Genomic DNA, 24547 nt, shown 5'->3' on the forward strand with positions numbered 1-24547 from the left:
AAAAAAAAAAATTTCATCTATAATATATAAAAAATTCTAAAATGTAACAATAAAAAACAATCCAGTTAGAAAATGGACAAGCTACATGAACAGACATTTCACTGAAGAGGATATACAGATGGAAAATAAGCACTTGGAAAGATGTTTAACATCATTAGCCATTAGGGAAATGCAAATATTACTACACACCTATAAGTACGGCTAAAATAAAAATATAGTGATGATACCAAATGCTGGCAAAGATGTGGAGAAACTGGGTCTCTCATACATTGCTGGTAGGAATGTAAAATGGTACAGCCAGTCTGGAAAATTGTTTGGCAGTTTCTTATAACACTTACCATATGATCTAGCAATTGCGCTGCTGGACATTCATCACAAAGAAATAAAAATTATATTCACACAAAAACATGAATGTTTATAGCCACTTTATTCTTAAGCCAAAAATTGGAAACAACCCAAATGTCCTTCAGTGGATGAATGGTTAAATGAACTGTGGTACATCCATACCATGGATAGCAATATAAAGGCATGAACATGCAACAGCTTAGGTGGATCTTAAGGGAATCACCCTGAGTGAAGAAAAGCCAAACTCAAAAAGTTACATACTATATGATTCCATTTATGTGGTTTTCTTGAAATGACAAAATTATAGAGATGGAGAAATGTTAGGGGTTGCCAGGGGTTAGAGAAGAACATGGCTGTGACTTAGGGTAGCAGGAGGAATCTTTGTGCTACAGGAACAGTTGATTGTGGTAGTTACAGAAATCTACACATGTGATAAAATACAGAAACAGAAATGAGTACATGTACAACTGGCAAATCTGAATAAGGTCTGTGGATTGTACCAACATCATTATCCTGGTTTTGATGTTGTATTAAAGCTATGTAAGATATTACAATAGGGGGAAACTGTGTGAAAGGTACACAGGACCTCTCTGTAATATTTTTTGCAACTCTCTGTGCATCTATAATTATTTCAAAATAAGTTAAGTACAATGAAATGAGGTAAGTTTGAAGGACTATATTTTAGAACAGACACATTTGTGTATTATGAAAATAAAATTACATCTTTAATATGGAAAACAGGCAAAATACAAGAGCCTTGACATTATTTATCCTAGAAATGTAAATGAAATTGACTATATGAATTAATCATAACTGCACATAATATATTTCCAAACCCAGATAGGTAAATCAAGAAGGTCTGTTCCTTAAACATTTGCGTCAGGGTTCAACCAGAGAAGCAGAACCAGTAGGAGATAATAGAGAAATGTGATTTTATATATATCCCAAGCCCCTATACACACACGCATATATGAAACCCTGGTGGTATAGTGGTTAAGCACTACCGCTGCCAAAAGGTCGGCAGTTCAAACACACCTGGCAGTTCAAACACACCAGGCGCTTCTTGGAAACTCTGTGGGGCAGTTTTACTCTTCCTATAGGGTGGCTATGAGTCAGAATCAACTGGACGGCAATGGGCATATATATATATATGCATATATATTCATTCATATATTTATATTTATTTAATTAATTTATTCATTGCAAGCTACTGGTTTACACTACTGCGGTGGCTGGCTAAGCACATCCAAAACTTGTAGGGCAGGCAGGAAGGGAAGATCACGGGCAAGTTGTAAACCCTGGGCACAGACCAAAGCTGTCTGTCATCCATAGGCAGAATTTCTTCTCTTTTGCTCACATTCTTGGAAACCTCGCCCTGCTTTTAAGGTCTTCCAACTGATTCAGTCAGGCTTACCCAAATTATCAGAATACTCTCCCTTACTTTAAAGTAATTGATTAGGAGTTTTAATTATATCTGCAAAATACTTTCACAACACCTAGATTAGTGTTTGATTGAATAACTGGGAACTGTAGCCTAGCCAAGTTGACACATCAGAAAGCCACACAATATCATAAACCATTTGTACTTGTTTTATTCTGGTAAAAGCAACCTTGGCTGTATGATTATAGCTAATTAAAGCTCAAACGACCTAAATCAATAGTGGCTGAAAATAAGTTTCATATATGAGAGTCCCACTTATAGAACTTTAGAGCTGGGGGGGATGGAGAGCTGCGCTCGTATTTCAACACAACCAAAGCACTTCCACGCCGTGCTACAGCACGCGCAGCAGGAAGGGAGAGGAACCTACCTGGAGCATAGCGGAGCGGGTGCCGGCTCACAAAGGGGGCGGAGCTTCGAGACCCGTGGCGGTCGCCGTGGCGCCTGGCCCGCCAGAAGAGCGCCGCCCGCAGCCGGCGAGAGCCAGTAGCGGAGGGTGAACGCCGCCGCTGTGGGAGGGGGAACGGGGGGGGTGGCGAGGAAGGAAAGGGAAGAGGCGGAGCGTGGGAGCGCACAGTGTCAGGAATACAATAGTGCTCCGCGCCGCCTCAGCTGCCGCTGCCGCCGCCGCTGCCGCCGCCCAACGGCCAGCGCTAAGGCCCTGAGGGGCCGGGAGGGCGAGGGCCTGAGGGCGGGAGCTGAGGCGCGGGGGGCGGCCCCGGCGGATCAGGCTGCCGGGGAGGAGGGGAGGGGGTAGGGAGGGGATTAGGGGGCAGGTGCGAAGGAGGGAAGAGAAGAAAGCAAGCGAGTAGGGGGGCGGGTACCACCCTCACCAGACTCGCCGGCACATTACTGGCCCCAGCGAGGAGACGGGAAGGAGCCGCGACCCAGCTACGCAAAGGTAGGCGCCACAGACGCCGGACGCGGTGCCAGCGGGTTTGTGGGGCGTAGCGTCGGGCCGGCAGCGGGAGTGGAAGCGGCCGGAGCGGAGCGTCCCGGCCGGCCTCGCAGCCGCTCCAGCTCCACACTGCTGTCGCGGCCGGCGTCCCCAGTGCCCTCGGGCCGAGAGCGTTCGTTACCAGGATAAGGTGCCTGGCGGCCCTTCTCCCGGCCCGGGCAGTGCCTGTCGACCGGCGCGGGGGCGCGGAGGGAGGACGCTCGAGCTCGACCGCAGCCCCTGACTACTCCCGGTAGGAATTGAGCGCCATATCTGTTGTGGTTCCCTCCGGTGCTCCCTCTCGCGCCCTCTCCTTTCCTGCCCTCTGCCGGCTTTCAGAGCTCACAGGGTCAAACCCCCGGCGGGAGGACCTGCTCTGCCGGCCGCGCTGGGCCAGATGCTCTGATAAAGCCAGGGAGGACCGCCCTGGCTGTTTCGATATTGGGAGGCAGGAGGAACCGACTGCCTGGAGACGGGCGGACTGGTGGTGCGGGGAGCGGGCGGGGCCCCCAACGAGGCCCGGTGCCTACGGAGCGGGAACGCGGGCGCCCCGAACTTTCCCTCCCCCTCGCGTCATTGTTCGGACGCTGCCGTTCGGCTGCCGCCGCTTCCGCCGAGCGCTAGGCGGTCCTGGGAAAATCGTGAGGGCTTTCCAAGTCTTACGTGAAATTTTCCCACCTCTGGGCACGGCAAAGTTGTTAACTTTTCTGCAGCTATCAAGTTAGTTTTATTCCTTCTTCGTGGGGCAGTTAATTAAAAAGAAGAGCCTCTCTTCAATCTTTTTCTCTCGCCTTTTTTTTTTTTAAGTTGGATTTAAAACGCACAGGATAACCTAGGTTCATTATTTGTGAGGTGGGAAGGGGGCCGGATCTCGAATGAGTGACCGTAATGGTGGTATGTGAAGGCACGTTTAAAAGTTGATATTATTGTGTAACCCTGGGACATATGTAGCTCCTAGAGATTTGGCAGTATACTTGTTTGGCCGCTTCTTTGACTCAGAAGAGTTGCAAGGAAATCCATGGCCTTAGGTGTGCGTGAGCTTTTCTTGATGTGTGATCGGTTATCTGAAGCTGAGGATGAGACACCACCACCACCTCCGCCAACCGATTGTGTGAGAAATCAAAACCGTGTTGATGGTGATTCCAGTGGCTTGGAGGGAGAGGCGATCTCATTCCCTGTATTCAGTCTGATAAAGATGACTGTCTCCTCTAAACCCTGAAATTAACGAAAAATGATTTAGGTAAAAGCTGGTTGCACAACATCTTGGCTTAGTTTGAGCAATCCCAAAATTCACTTTCCCAGAGTAGTTCTTGTTTTAAATACCTTCCCTGCAGCCGCTTCTTGTCAGCCAGAGGGAGAGAGTGAAAGCGTAGTTGGCCTGAACAAAGCATTGCATTTTTATTTAGTTTAATACTTTCATAACATCTGTAAACAGAGGGAATGTGAATCCTGGCCTTTGTATCCTTCGAGTAGAGTAGTTCTCATGCTTTTATAGAATCATGTGATTACTTTTTGGATGAGTGAAAATAGAATTTTTCTTTTTCGTTTGGCCTAGGAGTGTTTTATCTCCATAACGTATCATTTTCTCTCTCGTTTAAGGAGAACTCTGAGCTTAAAAAAAGATCCCTGGGGGCACAGTGGTTAAGCGCTAGGCTGCTAACTGAAAGGCGGGTGGTTGGAACCCACCAGCCACTCCGCAGGAGAAGGATGTGGCAGTCTGCTTCGGTAAAGGCTACAGCCTTGGAAACCCTATGGGAGCAGTTCTACTCTGTCCTATAGGGTCGCTGTGAGTTGGAATTGACTCGATGGCAACAGGTTTGGTTTTTGGTTTTCCAAGCTTAAGTACCTGAGCTGTAAAAGGATATGACTACATGAGATCTTTGGGAAGTGCTTCTCGGTGCCGAGCACATACTAAGCTCTCAGTCAGCGTTAGCTCCAGTGATTGCCATGTTTTCTTCAACTTTGCTCTTCTGCACAGTTTTGTTTGCTAGAGAAGAGCTCTTAACCTAATATTGTTGCCTTGAAACAGCTCCTTGCATACTCCCTCCAGTCAGTTCTGGGGTGCAGGCCTGTTCTAGAATCCACACTTCCTATCTCCCCTCTTTTATGAGTCATATTGCTTTGGCAGTGTGGTAAGTGCCTTCTCACCTGTTGTTAGTTGCTGCGGAGTGGATTTAGACTCATGACTGTGACCAGTCTTGGTCACAGGTAGGGGAAAGTAGAGAAGGGCCTCCAACTCCTCCCTAAAGTGTTTGTGATTAGCTGGGAGCCAGCAGTGATTTGGAAGCAGACTTAGGGATGCCTGCTTTTGGGCCTGTAGAGGAGATTCCCAGGACCGGGACAGGTGATGGTACAGGGCTCTCATCATAGCTGAGAGCTGTGGATTGCAGAGTATTAAAATAAAGAACAAAGGATGTTGAAATGGGAGGTTGAGTATGATGCTCTCCTTTGATAATGCTTGTCTTTTCCCTCCCTTGTGATCCACCAGCCATAATGACCCATTTCTCCCCAAACCTGTACAAAGTCATCTCTTCTTTTTGCCTACTACTTTGAGGTCTGCCTGGATCTGGGCAGGTATTTATTTTTGGGGGGTGGAGTGGAGGAGGCAGGAGGCATCAGTGTTTGTGAAGACATAGCATTATAGACGACTCTTTCAAGCCTTGATCAGGGGTACAGAGATCAGGGCTAAAAATGAGGTTGAACATTATCATAGGACATAACACATCTACCTCCTCATCTACACCTCATGAAGCTCCCACAAAATAGGAGCAGAGGAAGGTAGAGGTCATATGCTGACTTATACTAAGAAAATCTCTCACTAGGGGATAAATTACCCTGATCTTTTTACTAGGTTAAGGGTAGGTGTTGGATCATGCACGTCTGGAGTGCTCCTGAAATAGCTTATATGGGGGGACTTGAGTGGCTCACAAGTTTCTCCCCGTTGTTTCAGTTACAGTGACTGGGAATGCTGAAGTATTCTGGGTTGGGGGGTGGGGAGGATCTGGGATGAGTGGGTAGAAGTCACGAATAAAAGGGTGCTAGCAAGTGGTCATTACAGACCAAGTAACTACCACTTTGAGTTTTCTGTTTTCTGGAATCTTTGTGACTCCCTCCTGGTTATTTTTGCCTCCTCTCTGTAGATCATTCCATAGACAATAACAGCAAAGCTCTTACCATCAGAACTACCTTTGTGCTTGCCTTGGGAAACAGCAAGAAAGAAAGGTCCTGGGGAGACCTGGCCTGACCCTATAGCCAGGCTTGGAAAAGGAGCCTTAAGCGCTCAGAGGACAGCAGACTAAAGAAAGGGGCCTGGTGTGGGGAGATGGTACTGGGACTTTGATCAATAGGAGACACCTATGAGTTTATGAATACCCTTTAGGCAGCAAATTAATCTCTGCCCCAGCCCAGAAGCCGTGCTGTGCCCTGCTACCCAAGGAGCTTCATTTCCACTCATACTAGCTGATAGTCAAGAAGTATATTTTTTTGGTATGCTGACAAGAGAATTATGATACAAGTATGGCCAGTAGACCAGGCCCTGTTCCTTGGAATCTTGGGCAACTTATTATTCAGGTTTTTAAAAAACTTTTTATTCTGGTATAATATTATAATTATAGAAAAATTAAAAGAATGGTACAAGAAACTTCTGTATTCCTTTTACCCACGGTCACCAATTATTAAGTTTGTTCCCATTTGCTTTATCATTTGCTCTTTCTGTTTCTTTTTCGGAACTATTTGAGAGTAACCCTTGAGAGATTGGTACTTTTCAAGGGCATCCTGTCCTGAAGAGTGGCTCAGGTGCAGCTGCCAGGCGTAACAGAGAACTGGGTGGTGAGGCAGGGCCCCAGAGGAAGAGCAAGTCTACCAACGTAGCTGTAAAGCACACATTAGTAAATCATGTGGAATCTCTGGTGCTGGATATAGAAATCATTATCAATTGTAAAAATGGTTAAAATAAACCCTCCTTTTCTTACTTTGGAAACCCTGGTGGCGTAGTGGTTAAGGGCAATGGGCTGCTAACCAGAAGGTTGGCAGTTCGAATCCACCAGATGCTCCTTGGAAACTCTATGGGGCAGTTCTACTCTCTCCTGTAGGGTCGCTATGAGTCGGAATTGACGTGACTGCAGTGGGTTTGGTTTGGTGGTTGGGTTTCTTACTGTTGTAAAGCTTGTTCCTACCTATGCCAAACTTTAATACTGTTATGAAAATTTACTCCACTGCACTCCCCAACGTTGCAGCCATAATACATTCTGCAACCTTTTCATTTGATTCATTAGAAAAAAAATACACTTAGTGCCTCCTATTTGCTAACGGTATAAGAGGTGAAAGATATCTGTCCCCTCAAGCTCCAAGTCCATTGGAAAGGAAGTAAGGAAATCCGTCACCATAATCGGGGGAAGAGTGTTGTGCTGAAGGAGTTCACAGAGGTGATGGAACACTAGCCTGGTTAAGGATCTAAAGCGTAGGTACCGGGGAGTCTTTTGAGATGGATGTAAATGTGAAGAATCATTTTCTCTGAGGCCTGTTCTTAGATGACAAGATTCATAAGTTAGGGAAGCCTTTGGTGTCACATACCCATCACATTCTGTGGGGTCAGGCCAACCTGGATTCAAATCCTGGCTCTACCACTTGATCTTGGCCAGTTACTTCTCTGTGCCTTAGTTTCCTCATCTGCCAAACCACATATCTGAGGGTGGTAATGAGAATTAAGGGGCTTTGCAAAAAGTCTGGTACATAATAGTTGGCTTGTAAATGTTGAGTTCATCTTTCCCTCCCAAAACGGAGTATGTGGGGAAATAACATACAGAGTATTACTAGGTCCTAGGGTGGGATCAAAGGGGGTTTCTATTTTTTTCAATAAATAAGTACTCAATTGCCAGTTAACTAAGAGCTGTGATGGAGATGACCTTATGGGATAACAACAGTAACAGCAGTGATAATTCATTAACCATTTCCTGAGTGCTGGGCACTGTGCTAAATGCTTTTACATAGGATATCTCTCTGAGATGTGAGGCTTAGAGAGGTGAAACAAAGGTAACTTGCCCAAGGTCATACAGCAAGTACGAGGGAGACTGCCTCTGTGAGGAAGACCAACAGGGTGCCCTGGGAAAAATGATTGCCAGGCAGAGGGAACAGCAGGTGTTGTGAGGGCACTGAGGTGGGAATGAGGTATGGAAAAGACCCACAGAGGTTTGGCTGGGGCCTGCGGAAAGAGAGCTGAGGTAGGCAGGGGCAGATTGACAGGGCCTTATGGGACCTCGTTAAGGAGCTTGTATTTTATTCCAGGGACAATGGGAAGCTACTACAAGATTTTTTTTTTACCTTTCCTTAACCCATGTGCACGTGTGTTGTATGCGTATGTGCATGCAGGCATGCGTGCGTGTTTAATCCAGAAAACCATTTAGTGAGGCCTAAACAAAAGTGGTTTTAAAAAGTCATTTCCCCTTTAGTGTCTCACCTTGCGATCCAACAGAGGCAACGTTGCTGGTGCAAATGTGGTCTTAAATGGTTTTTGCTGCCCACTATTAACATGACTAAAAAGAGTTGCTGAGATGCTGGAAAAAGCTGGTCCTGCAAAATGCTTCTAAAAGGAGCATATATAATACTCACATAAATGATGCTTTTTAGGCTGCATTAAGGGAGCTCTTTCAGCTTTCACTGAGCCCTGTCCAATGGGGAAAAAATAGAATTGGGAGAAAAAGTAATTCCTAGAAACTTAAGTTAGAAATGGAACTGTTGAGTGTAAGACTTTGGTTTAAATATATCCTGATAAAGATACTTCAGTTACTAAGTGGAAATTTTTTTTTTCTGTGTGCCATACGTGATGGCAGACAGTGCGTTTGTGATAATCTGGGAAGACTTGAGCATTTTTTAATACTTACGTATTTATTTATTCTTATCCAGGTATGAGCGGTTTTTATGTTTGAAACTATTTCTTATGTAGAGTGTAAACTTCATGGGAGGAAAACCAGTGTTCTCTTCCCCTTTGGATATGTACTGAGCTACAGACATGTTTACTTTAAAGTAGCTTTTGCCTGGTAGCAAAATACCCTGTTACTAGATTAAAACAACAACCATTTTCTTTGGCTCATGATTCTGTGGGTTGACTAGGCAGTTCTGGTCTGGGCACTATGCTGTGTTGGTGGTCACTTGGGGGGTGATGGTTAGCTGGTAGTTGGATGATCTAGGAAGGCCCAAATCTGGTGGCTTATCTTAAAAAAAAGAGAGAGAGAAAAACCCAAACTTATTGCTGTTGAGTAGATTCTGACTCATAGCAGCCCTATAGGACAGGGTAGAACTGCCCCCATAGTTTCCAAAACTGTAGTCTTTTTATTTTTTTTATCATGCTTTAGGTGAAAGTTTACAGAGCAAATTAGTTTCTTATTCAACAATTAATACACAGTTTCTGTGACATTGGTTGCAAACCACATGCTGTGTCAGTATTCTCCCCTTCTCTTCCTTGGGTTCCCCGTTTCCATTTGTCCAGTTTTCCTGTCCCTTCCTGGCTCTCATCTTTGCTTTTGGGCGTGTGTGCCCATTTAATCTCATGTACATGATTGAACTACCAAGCACGTTCCTCACGTGTGCTATTGTTTGTTTTATAGACCTTTCTAATCTTTGGCTGAAGGTTGAACTTACGGAGTGACATCATTTCTCAGCTGAAAGGGTATCCAGGGGCCATATTCTTGGGGTTCTTCCAGTCTCTGTCAGACCAGTAAGTCTGGTCTTTTTGGTGAATTTGAATTTTGTTCTACATTTTTCTCCCACTCTGTCCGGGATGCTCTATTGTGATCCCCGTCAGATCAGTTGGTGGTGGTAGCTGGGCACCATCTAGTTCTGGGCTCAGGCTGGTGGAGGCTGTGGCAGTTGTGATCCATTAGTCCTTTGGACTAATCTTTGCCTTGTGTCTTTGGTTTTCTTCATTCTCTTTTGCTCTAGGTGGGATGAGATTAGTAGATGTATCTTACGTGGTCACTGGCAGAATTTTAAGGCCCCAGACAGTACTCACCAAAGTCGGTTGTAGAACATTTTCTTTATAAACTGTGTTATGCCAGTTGACCTAGATGTCCCCTGAGACCATGGTTCCCAGTTCTCAGCCTAGTGACTTGGGCCCGCAGGGGATTTGGATGTGTCTATGAAGCTTCTGTGACTTTGTCTCGGTCAAGCTGTGCTGACTTCCCCTATGTAATGTAGTGTCTTTCCCTTCACCAAAGTTACCACTTATCTACTAGCCAGTTAGTGATTTCCCCTCCCCGCTCCAAAGATTGTTTTTTTTTACTGTGTGTAAATCTTTTTCTTGAGTTTTTTAATAGTAGTCTCATACAGTATTTGTCCTTTTGTGACTGACTTATTTCGCTGAGCATAATGCTCTCCAGATTCATCCATGTTGTGGGCTCTGTTGCAGATTTGTCATTGTTTTTTATCTTTGCATAGTATTCCATTGTATGTGTGTACCATAATTTTTTTATCCATTCATCTGTTGATGGACACTCGGGTTGTTTCTATCTTTTTGCTACTGTGAATAATCCTGCAGTGAATGAATATGGGTGTGCATATGTCTATTTGTGTGACGGCTCTTAATTCTCTAGAATATATTCCTAGCAGTGGGATTGTTGGATCGTATGGTATTTCTATTTCTGGCTTTTTAAGGAAGCGCCATATCATTTTCCAAAGTGGTTATCCCATTTACATTCCCACCAGCAGTGCCTAAGAATTCTAATCTGCCCGCAACCTCTCTAACATTTCTTATTTTCTGTTTTTTTGATTAGTGCCAGTAAAGTTGGGCTGAGATGGTATCTCAGTGTAGTTTTGATTTGCATTTCCCTAATGGCTAATGATGGCAAGCATTTCCTCATGTGTCCGTTAGCTGCCTTAAAAAGTCGTCTTTGGTGAAGTGACTGTTCATATCCTTTGCCCATTTTTTAATTGGATTGTTTTGTTGTTGTAGAGGTGTTGGAGTATCTCATAGATTTTAGAGATTAGACCATTGTCAGATATATTGTAGCCAAAAATATTTTCCCAGTCTGTAGGTTCTTTTTACTCTTTAGGTGAAGTCTTTTGATGAGCATAAGTGTGTAATTTTTAGAAGATCCCAGCTATCTAGTTTATCTTCAGGTGTTTGTGCATTGTTAGTTATGGTTTGTATCCTATTTATGCCATATGTTAGGGCCCATGGCATTGATCCAACACTGTAATGTTTGTGGAAGCAAACTGCCACATCTTTGTTCCATGGAGCGGCTGGTGAATTCGAACCGCCCAATCTTTCAGTTAGTAGCCAAGCCCTTAACCACTGTGTCACTGGGGCTCTTTGGTGGTGTTTGGTCTAGGAGGCTCTAAATTGAGATGGCTCATCTCCACTCCTCTGTTGTCTCCTCCTCCAGCACGTCTGGCCTTGTTAACATGGTGGTCTCAGAGTTACAAAGAGTAGCAAGTGAGGGCAAGCATCAGTGCACAAGTACTTTTCAAGTGTCTGCTTGTGTCACATCACCAAAACAGTTCTACAGCCAAGCTCAGAGTCATTGTGGGAGGGAACCATCCAAGGGTGTGAATATAAGGAGTTCTACAAAAGTGGGGGGCATTACTGCAATAATTTCTAGTAATGAAAGTAAATGCTTACCTTTGGTAACTCTTGTTTAACACCGTTTCTCAACGTAATGTATTCTTGAGACTAAGTAATATGATTGTGCAATTAGTAGCAGCTTTTCATCTATGAAGTGTGGGGCTGAGTGCTAGTTTTCCTAAGAGGAGGCTGAATGGAGACCATGTGGCCCTGCGTGTAGGTCTTTATCTTGTGAGTGGCCTGGCTGCTCACTGAGCTTGTGTTATTGTGGATGGGGCCCCTGGGTTTCCTTAGCCTCTCCTTCATGCTTCACAAAAAGCTTGTGTACTAGAATGTACTAGGTTTTGTAGTCAAGCAAAATAACTGTTACTTGGGAATTCACTGCTACCTGAAAGGTGAGAAACCATTTACAGCCCTTTCTATTAACCATTATGTGACTTAAAACTTTTTACTTAAGTGAAGAAATCTTTATTTGGGCATTGTTATAAGGACAAAGGATTCTCTGTAGATATGTTTTACTTGGTCAAAATTTTAAAATCTTCCTGTGGTTGGAGTGAAGAATCCAGCATTGTATTCTGACATGAGTAGCCATTGACTTCCAATTCTGGACATCGGCCTTTGGCCTTTGCTCATGAAGATCTTAGAAGTAACACCTTAAATGTAACTGAAATAAGGCTTTATTTACAAACAGCTTGTAGCCTGGAATATGTTACATGAAAATGCACCTGACTCCAAGTAACACGTGTGGGAAACTGAGCACAAGGCTGTAGGAACTGTCCCCTCCAGAATCTTGCCTGGGGAGGTGGGGCCAAGATGGCAGAATAGACAGACCCTTCCAGCGAGCCCTCTTACAACAAGGACCCGAAAAAACAAGTGAAACCGAGTATATTTATGACAAGCTAGGTGCCCTGAACATCAAAGGCAAAGTTAGAAAACGAACTGAGCGGCAGGGGGAGGAAGGGACGATTCAGAAGCGGAGAGGAGTTACCAGACCTGAATTGCCAGGAACACTCAGGCACCATTCCCGGGAGCAGCTGTGGCGGGCCGATACTAGCTTTTGGCTGCAGTTTCCTCAGGGAGAAGCAGCCAGCCACATGGCCTACTCACACCTCCGGAACCAGAGAAGTACAGTGCTCTCGGCAAGACCTAAGTACTTGCGTATATTTTTACCATACCCCCCCACCCCCAAGCTGGGTTCAGAGGCTGTTGATTTCCCTGGGCCTGAGATAGGCCCTGTTGAGTACCTAGAGCCATCCTCCCGGCGCTGGAGAAGAAATAAATTTGCAATTGGGGGAAAAGATAATTTGCAAGCTCCACTGACCAGGGGAGCTCAGGACAGAAGCAGCTTCTGTCCAGGCAAAAACGGTCCATGGACTTTGACTACGTTTCCCCCTTGCATGGACCTGTATGGGCCTATTTCAGGAGAATAGGCCTTTGCTGGTAGACTACAACTGTTTCAGCTGTGCGGTAGAGAGGTGGGTGTTTGATGTTTGACACCACTTTGCCTATTAAATAAGATCCTCACCTACCCACATCAGGGGCCTAAGGACTGGTGGCTCCACCACTCAGGTCACCTAGCCACCCACGACAGGGGTCCAAGGATAACTGGTACCTCCTAGTCCTTACAGCCAAAAACATTGGGTGCCCATGGTCCGTCTGCAGAACCCACCCACCTGTACGCTCTAGGGAACAGGGACATGTTTTCCTCAGAAACACTTGGGGGACGATTCTCAGCCCCCTGCCTTGTTCAGAGCATGATCCCCTGCTGCAACCAGATACCAGTACCTACACCAGTCACCCCTGCCACTCTAAGACTGTAGGACAGAGCCTGTACCACACACTTGATGATCAGCTACCTGGACACCTGAGCTGAATTTGTACAGGAAAAGTGAATGGACTCCTAGACTGATACACCTGATAACAGCTCTAGCCATCTGGGGACAGGACGTCAGAGCTCCAAAGGCAAAAATAAGCAAGCTAGCTCACTCAAGCAACCCATTTAGGCATATCAAAACAAAACCAAGCAAGAAGCTACGGCACAGCAAGCAAACATAAAATAAACTAATACAATAACTTAGAGATGGCTCGGAGACAACAGTCAATATCAAGTCACATAAAAAAACAGACCACGATTGCGCCAACAAGCTCTTAAAACAAGGAATCAAGGGATCGTCTAGATGAAAGTGCCTTCCTGGAATTACTGGATGCAGAATACAAAAGATTAATACACAAAACCCTTCAAGACATCAGGAAGGAAATCAGGCAATATTCAGAACAAGCCAAGAAACACACGGATAAAGCAGTTGAAGAAATTAAAAAGGTTATTCAGTAACATAATGAAAAATTGAATAATCTGGAAAAAGCCATAGACACACAGCAATCAGAAATTCAGAAGATTAACAATAAAATCACAGAATTAGACAACTCAGTAGAAAGTCAGAGGAGCAGAATTGAGCAAGTAGAAGGCAGAATTTGTGAACTTGAAGATAAAGCACTTGGCACCAATATATTTGAAGAAAAATCAGATAAAAGAATTTTTAAAAATGAAGAAACCTTAAGAATCATGTGAGACTCTATCAAGAGAAGTAACCTATGAGTGATTGGAGTACCAGAACTGGGAGGGATAACAGAAAATACAGAGAGTATTGTTGAAGATTGGTTGGCAGAAAACTTCCCTAATATCGTGAAAGATGCTTATTGAACTCCACATAAGGCAGAATCTTGCCTGGTGATACAATCTCAGCTTCTTTCCTTTCTTCCTAGGATAAAAATTAAGTCAGTAACTTGGAAATAATGATAAAAATTATAACTGTGTGTCACCTGACCCAGCAAACTCTTCCAGGAATTTATTCAGCAAATATTTGCATGTTCATTGAAGTATTTACTTGTAATAGCAAAAGATCGGTAATACGCTAAGTGTCAATGAAGGCCTGGTTATGCATTGAAATATTATGCTGATATTGTATGATTTCCAAGGTGCACAAAGTAAAAAAAGAAACAATAGTGTGTGTTCTGTGCAACTATTTGTGTAAAGTTATAGGCAATAATATGTGCATTTTTGCTCACATAGACATTTCTAGAAGGATATTCAAGACACTGATAGTTTTGGTGTCCTAAGAGCAAGCATGGTCAAAAGTAGGGGTGGGAAGGAGACTTAAACTGCATAAAATTTTATATATGTATATATATATATACCTTTTGAATTTTAAGCCATGTGAATATATTTCCATGTTATAAAAGTTAAATACATTTATTTAAAAAAGAGATGGTATGTGGGCATGGTGGTACGAACTTCCATGGACTCCCTCCCAAATTGACCTGGTCAGAGCTATCTCTGTTTTAAAAAAAAAAAGTCGAGCCATTTTTGTTTCCAAATGCTTCCGAATAGTGTACTTCTGAATTTTTAACTATAGTCTTGCCTTTTCCAGAATGTCATATCAATGGAATTATGTAATATGCAGTCATTTTACTCTGTCTTCTTTTAGCCAAGATTTATCCACGTTATTTGAATTAATAGCTTATTCCTCTTTATTGCTGAATAGGGTTCCATTTATTGATGTACCACAGATTGTTCATTCACCTGTTGCAAGGCAACTTGACTGCATCCAATTTTTGGTAATTATGAGTAAAGCTGCTATAAATGTTGTGTGCTGTTCAGTCAGTTCGACTCATGGCAAGCCTATAGGACAGAGTAGAACTGGCCCATAGGGTTTTCTAGGCTGTAATTTTTTTTTTTTAATCTTTACAAGAACAGACCGCCAGGTCTTTTCTTTTGCAGAGTGACTGGTGGATTTGAACCACCCACCTTTTGGGTTAGCAGCCGAGTGCTTAACGGTTGGGTGACCAGTGCTCTTCTTGCTATAAACATTAGCATACCGGTTTTTGTGTGAATGTAAGCTTTCAGTTCATTTAGGTAAGTACCTAGGAGTAGGATTGCTGAATTTTTGTGAGAAACTGCCAAACTCTTCAAAATTTTCTTTACCAGTTTGCATTCCATCAGCCATGAATGTGAGGTATGTGTCAAGGCTCATTTTTCTGCATATGGACGTCCAGCTGTTCCACCGCTGTCTGTTGAAAAGACTGTCCTTTTTCCATTGAATTGCCTTTGTACCTCGGTCAAAAATCAGTTGACTATATTTCTGTGAGTCTGTTTCTGGGCCCTGTATTCTGTTGCATCGATCTGTGTGTCTATCGTTTTGCCAATACTACACTGTCTTGATTACTGTAGCTTTATAATAATAAGTCTTGAAATTGGGTAATATGAGTACTCTCTTTTCTTCTTTTTCAGAATTGTTTTGACTTTTCTAGTACCTTTGCTTTTCCATCAGCTTTTTAATCAGCTCGTTGAAATCTACAAAAAAGCTTGCTGGGATTTTGACTGGTACTGCGTTGAATCTATAGATCAAATTAGGTAGAATTGACATTTATTGAGTCTTCCAAGACCTGAGGATAGTATATTTATCCATTTATTTAGATCTTCTTTGATTTCTTTCATCAGCGTTTTATAGTCTTCCACATGCAGATAGTTTGATTTATACCTAAGTGCTGTTGTAAACGGCATTTTTTTTTAATTTTAAATTCTAAGTATTCATTGCTGGTATATAGGAAAGCTCTCAGCATATTGACCTTTGTATCTTGTGACCTTGCTAAACTCACTTATTAGTTCCAGTTTTTTGTTTTTTTACTGATTCCTTGGAGTTTTCTACATAGAAAGTCATGTCATCTGCAATGAATAAAGTATTATTTCTTTCCAGTTTGTATGCCCTTTGTTCTTTTTCTTACCTTAATGCTCTAGCTAGGACTTCCAGTATGATTTCAAATAGTGGTGGCGAGAAAGAACATCCTTACCTTGTTCTGATCTTAGAGGGAAAGTATTCCATTTCTCACTATTAAATATGATGTTAGCTGTAGATTTTTTTAAATATTCCCTATTGTTCTACTCTGACCTATAGGGTCGCAGTGAGTCGGAATCGACTTGACGGCAGTGGGTTTTTTTTGTTGTTTTTTTTTTTTTGTATCGTGCAGAAAAGAGTTAACACTGCGGGCCTGAGGCTGCTATCCTTAGAAGACCTGATTGTAAGATTGGCCCTTGGCAGACATCTGGAAAATTGGCTTTTCAAACATTTCAAAAAAAAATACATATATTCTACTTTTATTTATTCCTTTTCCAGTGCTCTTCATTTTTTATGTTAATCCAAGTTTCTAACCTTAATCTTTCTGACCAAAGAATTTAATATTTCTTCTAAGGCAGGCCTGCTGGCAGTAAATTCTGTTTTTGTTTATCTGACAGCATCTTCATTTTTCCTTCACCTTTGAAGGACATTTCTGTTGGATAGAGAATTCTGAATTGACAGGTTTTTTTTTTTACTCTTCCAACGTGTTACTCCACTGTTGCCTTGATTGCTTGATTTCTGCTAAGAAGTCTGCGGTACAGTCGTCCCTCGATATCCACAGGGGTTGGGTCTCAAGTCTTTTATATGTAATGGCCTAGTATTTGTACATAACCTACACACATCTTCCAGTATACTTTAAATCATCTCTAGATTACTTATAATGCCCAATTGAATGTAAATGCTATGTAAATAGTTGTTATACTATATTGTTTAGAGAATGACAAGACGGGAGGCAGACAGTGCTCAGTGAGTGCTGGAGAGAGACTGAATATTGTGAAATGGTAGAAGGCTACAGCAGGGTATGCCTACATATCATTTCATTCACATGGATTCAGTGTAGTGCTTAGTACGAGGCAAATTCAAGTTTTGCTTTTTGGAACTTTCTTTTTTCTTTTTTCTGAATATTTTCGACCCACAGTTGGCTGAATCTGCAGATGTAGAGGGCCGACTGTAATTCTTATTTTTGTTCCTCCATAGTTACTCAATGTGTCCTTTTTCCTCTGGATGCCTTCAAGATTTTCTCTTTGTCTTTGGTTTTCAGTAATTTGAATATAATATGCATACATGTGGCATTTTTATTTGTTTGCACACCCACTTATCACTTATCAACATAGTTAGGTTCCAAAGACCAAGTTGTTATGCAAAAATCAGCGTTATGCAAAAATGGATTTTTTTTTCTATTTTTAAACCATCCATTTGTCCTTTTTTTTTTTTAGAAAATATCATAGAAATAATAACAGCTAAGATTTACTGATGTGGTCATCACTGCGACAAGTCCAGTTATGGATTATTCCTCTGCAGAAAATGAGGCTTGGAGGAAACAAAGCTGGATAAAACCAGGCTGTGTGACTAGAGGGCTCATGGCTTAACTGCTTCACCTTCCTCCTGTGCTGGGTCAGAGCTTCCCTTGCAGAGCCACCTCCGGGACTCTGCTCCCACCCCTGCAAGCCCTGTGTTTACCATCCTGGAGCCTACTCTGCCCTCTGAGCCTGGTGAGTCACTGAGGCTTGGGGCTTCCTGTGAAGGCATTGGGATCCTGGCTGTGCACTCGGCCCCACCAAGGCTGAGGCTTCAGGCCCAGTTCAGCTCACTTTGAGATGTCATTAAACTTGCACACATTTTTTCCAAACACCCTCTCCAATGCCTCTTTCTTTCCTGCTTTCCCAACCCACAGCAGTTTTGACCTGCAGGGCCTCAGGTCGCATAGGAGCTGGAAACCTAGAACAGGTGCCCGCTGGCTCAGTGTTGCCTGTGCGGCCACCCAGAGATCATGGTCATGGAGGAGGCCGGCTCCACCAGGCAGCTGGACGCGGCACCCCAACTGGTAGAGCGGAGGGCACAGGGCAGCACGGCCCAGCTTCCTGGGGGCCACCCAGAGACCCTCATAGTGGGAGGGGATGCTCCGCAGCTGTTGCCGCCATGCCCTCCACCTTATTAATACGCAAAATATCCAGATACTAGATTTTTTTTACTGTTATCGTAATGCATAATATTGGATAATGAGTTAGCTGATAAGTGAGGAGTAGGTGTATTTATCCAGCGTGGTGGTCTCTGAGTTTCTTGTATCTGTGATTTGTTGTCATTAATTTTGGAAAGTTCTCAGCCATTATTTGTTCAAATAATTCTACCTGTTCTCTCACTCTCTTTTTCTCCATCTGGGCTTCTAATTACAAATATGTTATATTGTTTGATATTGTCCCACAGTCATGAATACTGTGTTCTATTTTTTCCCCACTCTTTTGTCTCCTTTTGTGTTTCAGCTTGGTTGGTTTTTATTGACCTGCTCGATGAATTTGATCTTTAAGTTCACTGATTTTTTTCCCTTGGCTGCATCAAGTCTACTGTTGAGCCTTCTTAAGTCATTCTTGATTTTTTTTTTTACTTTGTTTTTATTTCTAGCATTTTTATTTGATTCTTACAGTTTCCATCTCTCTGCTGAAATTATCTGTCTGGTCTTACATGTTGTCTACCATTGCCATTAAAGTCTTTAATAATATATTAATCATAGCTTTTTAAATTTCATGCCTGATAGTACCAATATCTGTGTCAAAATTGAGTCTGAATCCAATGATTGCTTTGTTACTTGGAGTGGTTTCTTTCCTTTTGTTATGCTTCATAGTATTTTTTTTTAATTTTTACTGTGTTTTAAATGAAAGTTTACAAATCAAGTCAGTTTCTTATACAAAACCTTATATGCACCTTGCTATATACTCCTAGTTGATCTCCCGCTAATGAGACAGCATGTTCCTTCTCTCCACCCTGTGTTTCCGTGTCCATTCAACCAGCTTCTGTCCCCCTCAGCCTTCACATCTCCCGTCCAGACAGGAGCTGTACCCATGGTCTCATGTGTCTACTTGATCCAAGGAGCCCACTCCTCACCAGCGTTCTGTCTCATACTCCAGTCCAAGCCCTGTCTGAAGAGTTGGCTTCGGGAATGGTTTCTGTCTTGGGCTAACAGAAGGTCTGGGGACCGTGACCTCCGGGGTCCCTCTAGACTCAGTCAGACCATTTAGTCTGGTCTTTGTATGAGAATTTGGTGTCTGCATCCCACTGCTCTCCTGCTCTTTCAGGTATTCTCTGTTGTGCTCCCTGTCATGGCAGTCATCAGTTGTAGCTGGGCACCATCTAGTTCTTCTGGTCTCAGGCTGATGTAGTCTCTGATTTATGTTACCTGTTCTGACCCATACTTACCTTGTGTCTTTGGTGTTTTTCATTCTCCTTTGCTCCCTGTGGGTTAAGACCAGTCGTTGCATCTTAGATGGCCGCTTGCTAGCATTTAAGACCCCAGACGCCACCCTCCAAAATGGCATGCAGAACGTTTTCTTAATAGTTTTTATTATGCCAGTTGACCTAGATGTCCCCTGAAACCATGGTCCCCAAACCCCTGCCTCTGCTATGCTGGCCTTCGAAGTGTTTGGTTTATTCAGAAAACTTCTTTGCTTTTGGTTTAGTCCAATTGTACTGTCCTCTCCTGTATTGTGTGTTGTCTTTCCCTTCACCTAAATTAGTTCTTGTCTACTATCTAATTAGTGAATCCCCCTCCCTCCCTACCTCCCTCCCTCCCTCCTCTCATAACCATCAAAGAATATTTGTTTCTCTGTTTAAACTATTTCTTGAGTTCTTATAATAGTGCTCTCATACAGTATTTATCTTTTTGCAACTAATTTCACTCAGCATAATGCCTTCCAGATTCCTCCATGTTATGAAATGTTTCACAGATTCATTGTCGTTCTTTATCGATGCATAGTATTCAATTGTGTGAATATACCATAATTTATTTATGCGTTCATCTGTTGATGGGCACCTTGGTTGCTTCCATCTTTTTGCTGTTGTAAACAGTGCTGCAGTGAACATGGGTGTGCATATACCTGTTTGTATGATGGCTCTTACTTATCTAGGATGTATTCCAAGGAGTGGGATTGCTGGATCATATGGTAGTTCTATTTCTAGTTTTTTAAGGAAGTGCTTGATATATATTTTTTCCATCCTTTGAATTTTAGTTTGTGTCTTTAAGTCTAAGGTATGTCTCTTGTAGGCAGCATATAGACAGGTCTTTTTTTTTTTAATCCATTCTGTAACTCTCTGCCCCTTTATTGGTTCATTTGGCCCATTTACATTCAACGTGATTATAGATAGGTACATGTTTAGTGCTGTCATTTTGATGCCTTTTTTTGTGTGTTGTTGACAGTTTAATTTTCCACTTACTTTTTTGTGCAGTTTTTGTAAATTGTTCCTCTTTTTCATTGTAGTTGAATTTGTTTTTACTGAGTTTTTATGTTTATCTTGATTTTTATTTTGAAGTATAAGATTTGTTACTCTTCTTTGTGGTTACCTTAGTATTTTCCCAAGTTTGAACCTAACTTGTATGTCCCTATATTGTCTTGAATTCCTCTCCATATGGAAAATCTATGCCTACTTTATTTAGTCCCTCTTATTTTTGAATATCATCTTTTACATAGTGACATCGTTGATTCCTTGTTTTGAGCATTTTTTAAATCTTGACTCATTTTTGTGATATCTGGTTGCTCTGTCCTGTGTTCTAGTCTTAGTTGATACCTGATATTATTGATTTTCTAACCAGAGAATTCCCTTTAGTATTTCTTGTAGTTTTGGTTTGGTTTTTGCAAATTCTGTAAGCTTCTGTTTATCTGTAAATGTCTTAATTTCACCTTCATATTTGAGAGACAGTTTTGCTGGATATATTCTTGGCTGGCAATTTTTCTCCTTCATTGCTTTATATATATGTCATCCCATTGTCTTCTTGCCTGCATGGTTTCTGCCGAGTAGTACAAACTTATTGATTCTTCTTTGTAGGTGACTCTTCACTTATCCCTGGCTGCTCTTAAAATTTTCTCTTTATCTTTGGTTTTGGCAAGTTTGATTATAATACATATTGGTGACTTTCTTTTGGGATCTACCTTGTATGGGGTTCGATGAGCATCTTGGATGTATATTCTTCCATCTTTCGCGGTGTCAGGGAAGTTTTCTGCCAACAAATCTTTAATAATTCTCTCTGTGTTTTCTGTTATTCCAATCACTTGGAAGTTATTCTTGTTGATACAGTCCCACATGATTCTTGGGGTTTCTTCATTTTTTTTAATTATTTTATCTAATTTTTTTTTCAAATATATTGTTCCAAGTGTTTTATCTTCATTCTAATTCTGCATTCCAGTTCCTTTATTCTGCTCCTCTGACTTTCTATTGAGCTGTCTAATTCTGTAATTTTATTGTTAATCTTCTGAATTTCTGATTGCTCTCTATAGATTCTTGCAGTTTATTAAATTTTTCATTATGCTCTTGAATAGTCTTTTTAATTTCTTCAACTTTTATATCTGTGTGTTTCTTGGCTTTTTCCTGATTTCATTCCTGATGTCTTGAAGAGTTCTGTATATTAATCTTTTGTATTCTACATCTGGTAATTCCAGGAATACATCTTCATCCAGGAGAGTCCTTGATTCTCTGTTTTGGTAGTTTGTTGAAGCAGTCACGGTCTGCTTCCTTATGTGATTTGATATCAACTGTTGTCTCCGAGCCATCTATAAGTTATTGTATTAATTTATTTTATGTTTTCTCACTGTGTCCTAGTTTCTTGCTTTGTTTTGTTTGGAGATACCCAAATAGGCAACTAGTGTGAGCTAAGTTGATTATTGGAACCTTTGAAGCACTGATGTCCTGTTACCAGATAGCTAGTGGTGTTACCAGGTATATGACCCTAGGAGTCCATTCACTAGTCTTGTGTAGATTCAGCTCAGGTGTCCTGATAGTCAGTCACCTAGTGTGTGGTGTAGTCTCTCACCTACTATCTTAGAGGAGCAGTGGTGATGGGTGTATGCACTGATTTCTGGTAGCGGCAGGGAGTCACACTCTGAGGAAGGCAGGAGGCTGACAGCTTTCCCCCAAGTGTCAGTGAGGAAAGAGCATCCCTGTTCTCTAGAGCACTCTGTTGGGTGGGCTCTGCAGCTGTACTGTAGGTACCCAATGCTTACACCTGTAAGGACTGGTAGGCACCACTATCCTTGGACCCCTTTCATGGGTGGCTAGGTAGCATGGATGGCACCTCCAGACCTCAGGCCCCTGCTACGGGTAGGTGAGGGCCCTGTTTAATAGGCAGAGCAGTATCAGACCTCCAAAACCTGCCGCTCCACCACACAGGTGAAACAGTTACTGTCAGACCACAAAGAGATTCGCCCTCGCAATATAATGTCCGCCTGGATCTGTGCCTAGTGAAAGACAAAGTCTGTGGATCGCTTGTGCCTGGACTGGAGCTGCTTCTGCTCTGAGCTTCCAGATTAAGGGAGTCAGCAGAGTATTTTTCCCCTGTTTGTTAACTTGTTCCTTCCCCCAGGCCAGCAGAATGGCTCAGGGAGCACAGCAGGTCTTATCTCAGGCCCAGGGAAATCAACTGTTAACGAAGCTGACTGGGGCAGAGGGAGGAGGGATCAGATAGATAAGAGAGAGTTCTTTGAAAAGAAGGAGCTATTAGATCTGTTTACGGTAAATTAGACAAAACCACTTAATCGTGTGCCAAGAGCACTGTTTTATCTCAGATTCCAGAAGTATGTGCACCGGCTGGGTCCCTGCCAAGATTTCCCCAGGGTGTTAGGGCTGCATCCCTTCCCAACTCCCAAACGCCACAGCCAGCCCCACTGTAGACACACCACAGGGTCAGGGGTGCACCACTCTGCTTGCCTTCTTTCACTGAAGCTGCCATGTCCCGGGAAACTACCATCAGCCTCATCGCCATCACGCCAAGGAACGGGAGCTGAGGCGCTGCACAGGCTCCGCAACTTGTCGCTGCTTCTGCACCGTCTTTCCCTCCCCCATCACTCGGTCTGATTCCTTAACTTTGCCTTTGATGCTCAGGGTTCCTCGCTTGTCATATATATAATCAATTCACTTGTTTTTTCGGGTCTTTGTTGTAAGAGGGATCAGCGGAAGCCTCTGACTAGTTCACTGTCTTGGCCCCGACTCCTGCATAATATTTTTAAGGTTTTTATTTTTCTTTATTGTGATAAAATATCCATAACACAAACTTGACCACTTAAACCATTTTTAAGTGTATAATTCAGTGGCATTAAGTACATTCACAATGTTATATAACCAGCACTACTTTCTATTACCAGACTCATAAAATTTTGTTTAAAGCTGAACATGAACAGGAGATGCTGAGGTGAGTATCTGATGTGTTTGAAGAACACAGACTTCTTTCTGTTAAACCTTTAGTGTGGAAATTTGTGTTAATCTAGCCAGGAATTGGCCTGTTTTTGATGTTTGTTTTTGCTGTGGGTACCAGAGATTTCTGATTCCTTTAGTAATACCTTCTTTTTTGACTCCTGCTTGGCTTTGGATCTTTCCTTTGTGTTGCTTCCCAAGGGTTATCTCTTGCAACTCCCTCAGTTGTATTCCACTGTTACTAACCATCTAGCTGATTAGCAAGGTGGTTGGTGGAGGAGGAGATCTGATGGTCTGATTAAGCCTCAGACTCAGGTACTAGAACCTGGGCTTTGAGATGTGTCCTTCACAACATTTCCTGTCCCTCCTCTAGGGGTGGAGCTTCTGTTCTTTTCCCCTATTACTTTTGCCCAGATGAAGTGGGTATCCATCAGTGTCCTCAAGCCATGGCTTTTAAGCAGGGCTTCAAACTGGTTCTGCTTGGTTCAGTCATGGCCAATGAAGCGAAACTCAAATGGACCTGGATTTTTAAAATGTGGATGAAGTGGAATGGGAAAAATTAAGGGTAGAAGCCTTGCTAGAATCTTAATCTTCCTCTTAGAAAACAAGAGCAGCGTGCATGTTGCATAGCGACCAAGTCTCTTGACTGGCAGAGCCAGAAACAGCGGTGTTCCAATCAAAGATGGCGGCTGACCTCACTGCTTTGAATGTGTATCCCTCTCCACAGTCCTGGCAATAATCCAATCTCCTGCATCAGGCTCTTGAAAGGTCTCACTATACTGCTTCTGGGTCATGCATTCCAGGGCTTTGACCTGTAATTTTTCCCGTTCTGCTTCACTCAAATTTTAAAAATTACAGTCTGTTCTGATTTTGCTTCATCAGCCATGACTGAACCGATTCAAACTGGTTCAAAGCCCTGGTTTTAAGCCCCATTCCCTGCAGATTAAACCGTTTCATATGTACTGGAAATAAAGGAAAGGGATCTGGGCACATTTTACAGTGGATGCTGTTTTCCTCCTTCCCACCATGGTGGGAGCTTTCTCTGGGATTCTCCCTGAGCCTTCCTGTGAGAGCCTGGTGGAGTTCCTGTGGGAAAATCTTGTAAGAGGTTAGGAACCCTCCCCCTCCACCACCAAGACTGGTGCTCAGGAGCTTTACATTCTCATGGTAGCCCATACTCTGACCTCCAGTAATTCATCAAAATT

At 42.7% G+C, this 24547-nt stretch overlaps 1 protein-coding gene across 4 annotated transcripts in view; it reads left to right on the top strand.

Moving 5' to 3' along the window:
* Positions 1-2552: 2552 nt before the first annotated feature.
* The window catches only part of JADE3 (jade family PHD finger 3), a 193229-nt gene continuing 171234 nt past the window's right edge, over positions 2553-24547 (top strand). For 2 of the 4 annotated variants that reach the window (XM_023557923.2, XM_064278195.1), the window contains exon 1: positions 2553-2684. The gene's annotated coding sequence lies outside the window, so the exon portion shown is untranslated. Of the gene's footprint in view, positions 2685-2798; positions 2974-24547 lie in introns of those variants that run through there. The other 2 variants (XM_064278193.1, XM_064278194.1) reach the window with 2 other exon arrangements.

Source organism: Loxodonta africana, chromosome X, assembly GCF_030014295.1.
Source record: "Loxodonta africana isolate mLoxAfr1 chromosome X, mLoxAfr1.hap2, whole genome shotgun sequence".
NCBI classification, from domain to species: Eukaryota; Metazoa; Chordata; class Mammalia; order Proboscidea; family Elephantidae; genus Loxodonta; species Loxodonta africana.